Source organism: Etheostoma spectabile, chromosome 2 (assembly GCF_008692095.1).
Source record: "Etheostoma spectabile isolate EspeVRDwgs_2016 chromosome 2, UIUC_Espe_1.0, whole genome shotgun sequence".
NCBI lineage: Eukaryota > Metazoa > Chordata > Actinopteri > Perciformes > Percidae > Etheostoma > Etheostoma spectabile.
Window position 1 is genome coordinate 7,751,547 of NC_045734.1, and position 8,690 is coordinate 7,760,236.

Consider the following 8,690-nt stretch of genomic DNA (forward strand, 5'->3'; position numbering starts at 1 on the left):
TTTTTTTTCTTTTACTCTCGTTCTCTCTTTCACCTGCACTGTCAATATTTTTTTTTTCTCCTATACTAGGCTACATTTCAAATATAACATGCACAGCTGTCAGTTTTCAGAAAAGTGTTTGGTTACACGTACCCGTTTATATTTGCTGTCAATGCCGTCAAGAACATGCCAAACCTGTAGGTGACAGTGTAACGAGAAGCTCAAGCCCACGTTAGCCAATCAGAATCCCGAAAATAGCCACAACAGCAACGAACCACTTCCTCTCTCGTCTTGTCCTCGCTTCCTGAGCTGCTTAAACCTCCGGTTGTCTCAGTTTACCTGCAAACAGGCAAACAAAGATTTCAAAAACCTTCTCTCTGGTGGGAGTTTTTTGAAAGACTCGTTTTCAGAGGCAAATTCTCTGTTTACGTGTAAAGCAAGAACACAAACAAATTTAAATATCTTTGTCAAAATAACTACGTACATGTAAACAGGGCCCTAGAATGTACAGTATATGTGTTATAGCCACACCTTAGCGCTGTAGCGATAGGTCTGGCAATGCAAGACTACACACCACTAACTCTTATTTACATTCATTTATAGAAGCTCACAGTTCACAGGCTTTGACCATAGCAATTGGTGAGCATTCGCCTTGCTTATTATCTATCACCTACACCTTGTGAAATGTTTGCTGGCTGGCAGTGTAATTTCAGAATAGCCATCCTGGTGTGTTTTTTGATCTGTAAACTATCTGGAATACTGACTACGTTGATATTCATCACAATGATCATAATATCATCATAATATTCAGGTTTTTGCACTTATTCCCAAAGACAAAATTTCGACAAAGCTATTTACATGGCTAATGAAAGTGAATATTCCACTAATATTCCTGTTTATATGTAGCCATGCTATATATTTTTTTTCAAAGTTCTTCTGCGGTGGCGGACTAGTTGGAGCGTGTGAAAATAGACTACCTCTTTTATTCCTTCAATCATGTTTAAAAGTAGCTGTGTTTCTCTTTCTTTTCTTTTGGTTATTCTTCTCTACCGCAACCCTGCAAACCGCCGGCTGCTTGGTTTGTGTACAGCAACCATGGACCAGAGCTGACTGTAAGTTGAGGCCGTACACTGGGGGTAACCTGCGGTTAAAAACCACAATCGAGATGCACATTCCGAATGCGACGTATACATGTCCAAAGAATGCCTCTAAAACCTAAATAATACTGGAATATTCCATGTTTTAATCGGAAAATGCTACGTTTGGAAAAAGGCCCTATTCGGAATTTCCAACTGGAATATGCTGGTTTACATGACCTGTATCAAATTCAGAATATAGTTATATTTGGAATAATAGTGCAATATTGGTTTGCATGTAAGCAAACTCACTGTTGTACTATGACAGGTGTTATAATAACCAGCTATTGAATCATGAAACATCCGCTGCCCTGATAGTTAGTCCTAGCATGAAAATGTAATGATGCAATGCTTCAGGTCTGTATTTTTTGTATTATTGCTCCATTGAAAAGGTCCCTTGAGTCACATTTGTGACAAAGGGGCTGAGATTGGAGATACTGTGCAACTTCTAGGTGAGCCCAGTACCTTTTTTCTTGTAATGATGCAACTGATTGGAACATTGAATTAAAAGCATTTAGCAAAGTATGGAAAAGTAATTGCTTTGGTTCCCCTGTCGCTCTCTAATTCACTTGAGTGAATGGGCTAATATCTGAAAAAAGACTGTGACCTTATACCTGATTGTAGGTAATGTATGGTACATCTAATATTGCAGAAAGAAAGAAAGAAAGAGAAGAACACTGTGTATAATGTTTGAGGGAGCAAGTTGCAGCATGAAGCAGGAATTGTTAAGGCAGGGCATGCATGCAATGACACATAGGCCATATAGTGGCAAGAACAAGGCATTAATAATTCATTGACCCCCCCCCCCTTATTTTACATTTTCCTGCTCTGTGGCTGAGCTAACTTCATGTCAATACCAGCTGCTGGAACACACCATCACATACATAGTGCATTTATTGCTCTGGTGGGGGTAAATTAACACATAAAATCTGTAGCACCTTACAACAAATATTTGGTGCATCAATTCAAAACTATAACAAATAAGTAAGTAAGCTTTTAAAAAAAACTACCTATGGTCACCATTTAGGATGACAAAATACTAGATTGTGGGAGATAATTAAGTTGAAACCTTAATGCGTAACTCTCGCCAAAATGCAACCTAGGGTGTTTTTGTGAACTTACCAGAGTGAAACTTTCGTTTAAAAGCATAATTAGTACGGAAAGGCCACTTGTGGCTCAGTGGTAGAGTGGTTGCCTGCCAATTGGAAGGCTGGTGGTTCAATCCCTGGCCCTGCAGTCCCTTGTCGAAGTGTCCTTGGGTGAGACACTGAACCTCGAGTTGTCCCCGATTCTGCGCATCGGAGTGTAAGTGTGTGTGAGTGTTTATCTGATGAGCAAGTGGCACCTTGTACAGCAGCCTTGGCCACAGTGCGTGAATGGTGAATCGTTCCTATATGATGTAAAAGCGCTTTGAGTAGTTGTTAAGACTAGAAAAGCGCTCTGTAAATACAGTACATTTAAGACTTACTGTATTCTCGTTTTCAGCCAAATGACCTTTTGAATGGGAGAGCTAGGGGCACTACTATGATAGCATCAAAATCAAGCTCCTAGCACTTCCATTCAAAAGGATTTGACCGGAAATACAGTATCTCTTAAAAATGGCGTTTCCATCCAAATTTTGGGTTAAAAAAGGTATTACTTGGGCTTATTCACAAAAACACCATAGGTTGCATTTTGGCGAGAGTTGCGCTTTGAAATAAATGGCCCAAAACATTATTAGCAGGACTGACTATTCTTGGCTTTTTACCATTTGCAGACATGATGTCTTGTTTCACACCTCACTGGAAGCACAGGTTCTCATGCCTCATCCAAACAGCATCAGAGACCCTTTTCACTTTTCTAAACTTACAATGGGACAATCACAACCAGCTCTTTATCATCATTTTTCACACTATTACTTCTGTCAATTTCCATTCGTTGGCATACAAACAAGCAACTCTATGAATATCTTCGTGGACAAAGGAAAGTGGATAACAAAAAAGACAAAATGTGTGCCACATGGACCCGCCTTCAATTGTGGCCATTTAGAGTAGCTATAAGGACTCTAGCTTTTAAAGGGACCCTCGGACAAAGTTAATTCTGAGCATACAGAAACCTTTACTCCATATGTCTCAGAAATACGAAAAATCTGGACTGCAGAGTATTTACTATGATTTATTTCAGAATCCCAACAACAGCCAATGGATGTCTGGATCCAAAGAGTACATTCTCAGGCTTGTCAAGGCTGTACAGTTTCTGATAAATGCAATTAAGATGAGATAACAGCAGCAGGATGGTTTCCAAGACAAGTTAGTTTGAAACACACCTCAGTTGTCCATTAATACTGCAAAACTCTGCTCAATTAAAAAGGCTTGGTCTACTCACCAAACTGTTATGCTGCTGATGCGTTTGTTACTAGTTGTGTGTGTGTGTGTGTGTGTGTTGGTTGTGTGTGGTGTGTGTGTGTGTGTGTGTGTGTGTGTGTGGTGTGTGTGTGTGTGTGTGTGTGTGTGTGTGTGTGGTATTTTATGTCTAAGCTGAAATATGGACATGACAGAAATTGAATTTGCCTTCTCTCGCCTTTTTTTTTTTTTTGTGGTCAGAGGTGTTAAGAGGAGGCTGGAATTGCACACAAAGAAATCAATACAATTTTGTCTTTTGACTTCTGTCAAGATTAATACCTGTCAGAGAAGAGTGCGTGCTTGTGCTTATTTGGGTCATCCAGATTTACTAACTGGAAACGTGTGTGTGTGTGTGTGATCAAAGAGCAGTTTTGAGAGCCACTGCTCCACCCTGGCCACAGAACAGTCTTCTATCTTGAAGCTATGTTATATGTTTTCTTAATAATCCAAGTTTGACTCCAAAGATTTTCCATACAAGGCCATAACTACGAGGACATACAGTAGTCTTCTCTTAACTTGTGTTAATATTTTTTTCAGCAACAAAATGTAAGCACAACCCAACCATATTCTTACTGGAATTGAGGTTGATTATAGAGGTGATGCATCCAGAACAGTAAAAAAAAAAAAATTCTCTAAAAGACACTAAAGTAGTCCTAAACTGGAGCTACTGTTGGACAGTTAGCTTAGCATACAGACTAGAAGCAGGGGGAAACGGCTAGCCTGGCTCAAGCTGACCTAAACATCTCCTGGCTCCAGCTTCAGACTTAAATGACAGATATGACAGTGGTATCAATCTTCTCATCGAATTCTCACAGAAATAGCAATTAAATCCAAAGAGCATGACAATGGGCACAAACTGAACAGCTGATTGGGTCTATTTTGAGCTTCTGATCATCTACCGTGTTTGATGTATTGTCTGGCTAGTGTGAGAGAAACAGTGAATCAGTACAATGAAGCCGCCTTTCTGCATCTAAAGCAGCAGACTCATATCCGCCGTTTCCTGAAGTAGGCTCTGTCTGAGCTGGAACACAATGCATCCTTGCATTCACTGTAGGTCATTCAAATTGAATATTTTTTTTTCCATTGACATTTACGCATAAGAAGAAATCTGTCTTTATCTCTTAAGAAAAAAAGATGCATCATGCAAGGAATTCAATTTATTTGTTCATGTAAAATGTCATCTTTCGCTCCACAAATCTGCTCGCAGTCTCACAACAGAGGAACTGATTGCAGTTTTCTTTCATGAATCTAAAGTGTGCTTCCTTTCACAACCTTACATTTTTCAAAAGCAGCACATTCCTGTGACCTGACAGGTGAATTTCAAAAGGCTAAGCACGGGAAAAATAAACTTTGCAGATTAATTGTATTCATCCCACTGCATCTTGATATCTTAGTAAGAACATGGATATTATTAAGTAGCAGAGGTTCAATAGAAAGGAAATTCAGCTCTGGACTTCCTGGGACCGGCCCGGGTGGGGGGGGGTCTTCCTCTTTGCTTGCCCCAGGGCCACCTGCTGAGCCATTGTTGTATTTAATAGAATGCCTTTATTGTCATTATACACAAGTACACGGTACTGGCACACGGATTATAAGCATCCCTTTGCAGTGTTGACACAAAAAAATATAAGAATATACAGTATAAAATATCAAATATAAAGTCAAAGATATAAAGTGTAGTGACTGTCAAGTATACATATATAATCAGCTTGAATAAGCATAGGTAGGTGTTAACACTCAAAATAATATTGCACAGTGATGGAATGAAATGATTAAGTACTAATATTAAGTAAATACATATGCACAGTAATGGAAAGGTTAATGTATTAATATTGCACTGTATGAAATGAAATTTCACAGATTCCAGTGTCCTATGAGGTATTATATAACAGTAACAGATAACAATAATATTGCACAGTCGGACGGAATGAAGAAGACAGTCCGGGCCGGGGGGGGCTGTGGAGTGGAGTCAGTGCATATGTGAGTTCAGGGGTGAGTTCAGGGTCGTTATGGCCTTCGGGAAGAAACTGTTCTTGAGTCTGTTGGTCCGTGCTCTGATGCACCTGTAGCGCCTTCCTGGGGCAACAGGTCAAACAGATCAGAGCCGGGGTGGAGCTGTCCTTTATGATGTTCTCTGCTCTGCTGAGGCAGCGGGAGGTGTAGATGTCCGTCAGGGAGGGGAGAGGGCAGCCGGTGATTCTGTGCTGACCTTACAACCCTCTGCAGCCTCTCCCTGTCTGCCACGGTGCAGCTGCCGTACATACTGTGATGCAGTAGGTCAGCAGTCTCGATGGATGAGCGGTAGAAGGTCAGAGCAAGTTGGAGTCCAGGTCGTGCTTCTGAGGACCCTCAGGAAGTGTGGTCGCGCTGGGCCTTCTTGATGACCGCTGTGATGTTGGCTGACCGGAGATGTCAGCTGAGATGAGGACACCAAGAAACCGGAAGGTGGGACCTCTCCACAACTCGCCGTTGATGTACAGGGGGGCTAGGTCAGTGCTCTTCTTCCTGAAGTTGATGATGATCTCCTTGGTTTTCTTGGTGTTCAGAGACAGGTTGTTCTCCGAACACCAAGCTGCCAAGTTCAGGACTTCTCTCTGTAGGCTGCCTCGTTCCCTTTGAGAGAGTCCGACCACTGTGGTGTCGTCAGCAAACTTGACGATGAGGTTGTTGTTGTGGGTGGACTGCAGTCTGGGTGTAGAGGCAGTACAGGAGGGGGCTCAGCACGCAGCCCTGTGGGAGGCCAGTACTCAACATACGAGTGGGAGGAGAGGTGGGGGCCCAGTCTCACCGTCTGCGGCCGATTGGTGAGAAAGTCCATATTTAAATGTTGGGTTGGCTTTTCTTCAGGCATGAAGAAAACATCAGAGCAATACAGTCTTCCTCTGTGATACGAGTCTTGATAGCAGTGATGCAGAAACATGTCGCTGGAGACTCAGTGAAGCTCTGCAACATGTTGCATCAGACGCTCAATCTATGTCTATTGGTATGATTGTGCACATTGATCGAATGTCCTTGCTGTGATTGTATGCATCTGTGGCAGCCAATCTCTTCTCTACAGAATATATATGCATATATTTTATTTCACTGTCACACATTGGCAGTTCTGTTTGCACCCACTCTATTACCTGAACTTTCCTGTTGTTTTCGGCCCATTTAATGATTCTGCAACATATTTTTTTTCTGAATAATCAAAAGCTTAATTAAACCCTAATCTAATTTCATGGGAGTTTTTTTCTTGTATTCTCTGAGTGTGTATCTGTTTTTTTTCTATTAGATTTTTCTCAAGAGTTTACTTATGCAAATGAGGGATTATTTAATGCTAACATTTGCTGAACTGAGGAGAAATCTACAGATGCAAATAGACAAAGGTTAGTAAAATGAACACCTAAATGTGTATTTTGGAAGTTTTCTTTCCACTCATCTGAAAGAAGACATGTTATTGAACTAAAATAGCCCAAAATTGACCAGTGCATGAAAAAATTAGGTTTTTGCCTGTAGTGCCTTAAGCTGATATAGCTACATACTTAGCAAACAGCCGCCTAGGCTACTTTCAAATGCTGAAGATATAGAGTAACATTAGCATGTCCAAAATTACATTTGACTTTTAGCTTTGTTTTGGTCTCCCCAAACTCCTGTCACAAATATCATCTGGCTTTTATAGCTGCAAAATACAGTGTACAGAGCTGATTGCTGAAGGTGAAAACTATGCTTTTGAGAGCAACAAAAGTAAACCAAAATAGTTATGGTTTCTGTGACTACACAGCAAGTGACCCTTGTCCATTAGTCATGTGATCTATTGTTAATATAAAATATTTATTATAGCTGCTTAAAATATATACTGTATAATCATATAGATAAGTTTACCCAGAATGTGTAGCGCCTTAATAGAAAGTAATTATTATAATTATTAGTTATTCCGTACAATATGTGCAGTGAATTTAGGAGATGAAGAGGAACCTAAACATATTTTCATCCCTAAATCAAAAGGTAGAAAACTGGGTGCTGCTTATACACCCCTGACTGTAAGCTTATACAGTGACCTACAGTTGAGGGGCGGGGGCGATCACTGTGCAGTATTACATTAAAACACTTTTCAATTGGCCTCCCTTTTTCTGGGGATTAAACATTCACTTGCACATTGCCTTGATAATTCCACTCATCGCCTAGAGCATCTGACCTCTGATGTTACAGCTCTCTGGACTTAATCATGGGAGACATTAAGCACTTCTGTCTGCTCAGAAGGTTAATATTGCCATTAGAAAGCTATTATTCACCAGCAGGACCCTGAGCTCATACCAGTCTGTGCAGAAACCCACCAAATCTGACTCACCCTGCTCTGGAAAGATAAATAACATGAGAAAGGTTGAGAATGGGATGTCATTGACTGATGGTCATCACTAAGCCACATACAAATCAGTCACCTCCAGGATTTTGCGGCCTTTTTTTGAGATTGTTTGCAGCCCAAAATGCCTGAATTTGTTGGGAGCTTTTGTTAAAAAGAAAGAAAAAAAATGTTTGTTGCATGTTTGTTGTAATGAAGTTGCGAGAAACAGTGACATTTGCAAAAGAAAAGTTGCAATTTTTTTGTTTGGTATACTTTAAAAATAAAACGGAAACTTGTTTCGGGGAGAATAAAACTACTCTGAGCAGGGTTTTCCTAGTAACCTTACCAAAAGGCTCACTCCTAATTTCAACCGGTTGCAGGGATTTCAACATGTATGTCAGTGGTTTGTTGATCTTTACATTGTTATTTAATTTCCTATTCTGGCCTGGGATCCACATTCATACGGTTTGATAAAGTACTTATTGGACTTTAACTTCTCATTGCACTTAAAACGAGCATAGCCGTCCTTAATTTAGGAACGGAGCAGCTTCGCCCGCTGCAGATAGCGGACAGGATTGAAACAACAACAGCAGCTTTCAGCGAAATTAGAAGGAAAAAACATTACAGCGTACGTTGATGTTAAAAATGTATGCAGGTTGGCAGGACGGTCTGAAATGTTTTGCTGTATGTTTTGCTGGTAAATGCAGATTTTCAAGTCACATGTCTCCTCTTCACATCAGAAACAAGGAAATCAATTAGGCGACGTGTTATGTCACCTAGTTGTCACTCCCGCTTGCAAATTTACGAATCTTGCTATGGTCATGTCAAGACCCGCCTTCAACAGCACCTCGATTGGTTGGGGTTAGGCATTGA

At 40.6% G+C, this 8,690-nt stretch overlaps 1 long non-coding RNA gene across 1 annotated transcript in view; it reads left to right on the forward strand.

The window, feature by feature from the left end:
* LOC116706718 (uncharacterized) overlaps window positions 1-4,247 on the forward strand; it is a 16,613-nt gene extending 12,366 nt beyond the window's left edge. The window contains exons 2-3 of the long non-coding RNA XR_004336302.1: window positions 2,485-2,487; window positions 4,175-4,247. This is a non-coding gene — a long non-coding RNA (uncharacterized LOC116706718). The remainder of the gene's footprint in view (window positions 1-2,484; window positions 2,488-4,174) is intronic.
* Window positions 4,248-8,690: the final 4,443 nt, after the last annotated feature.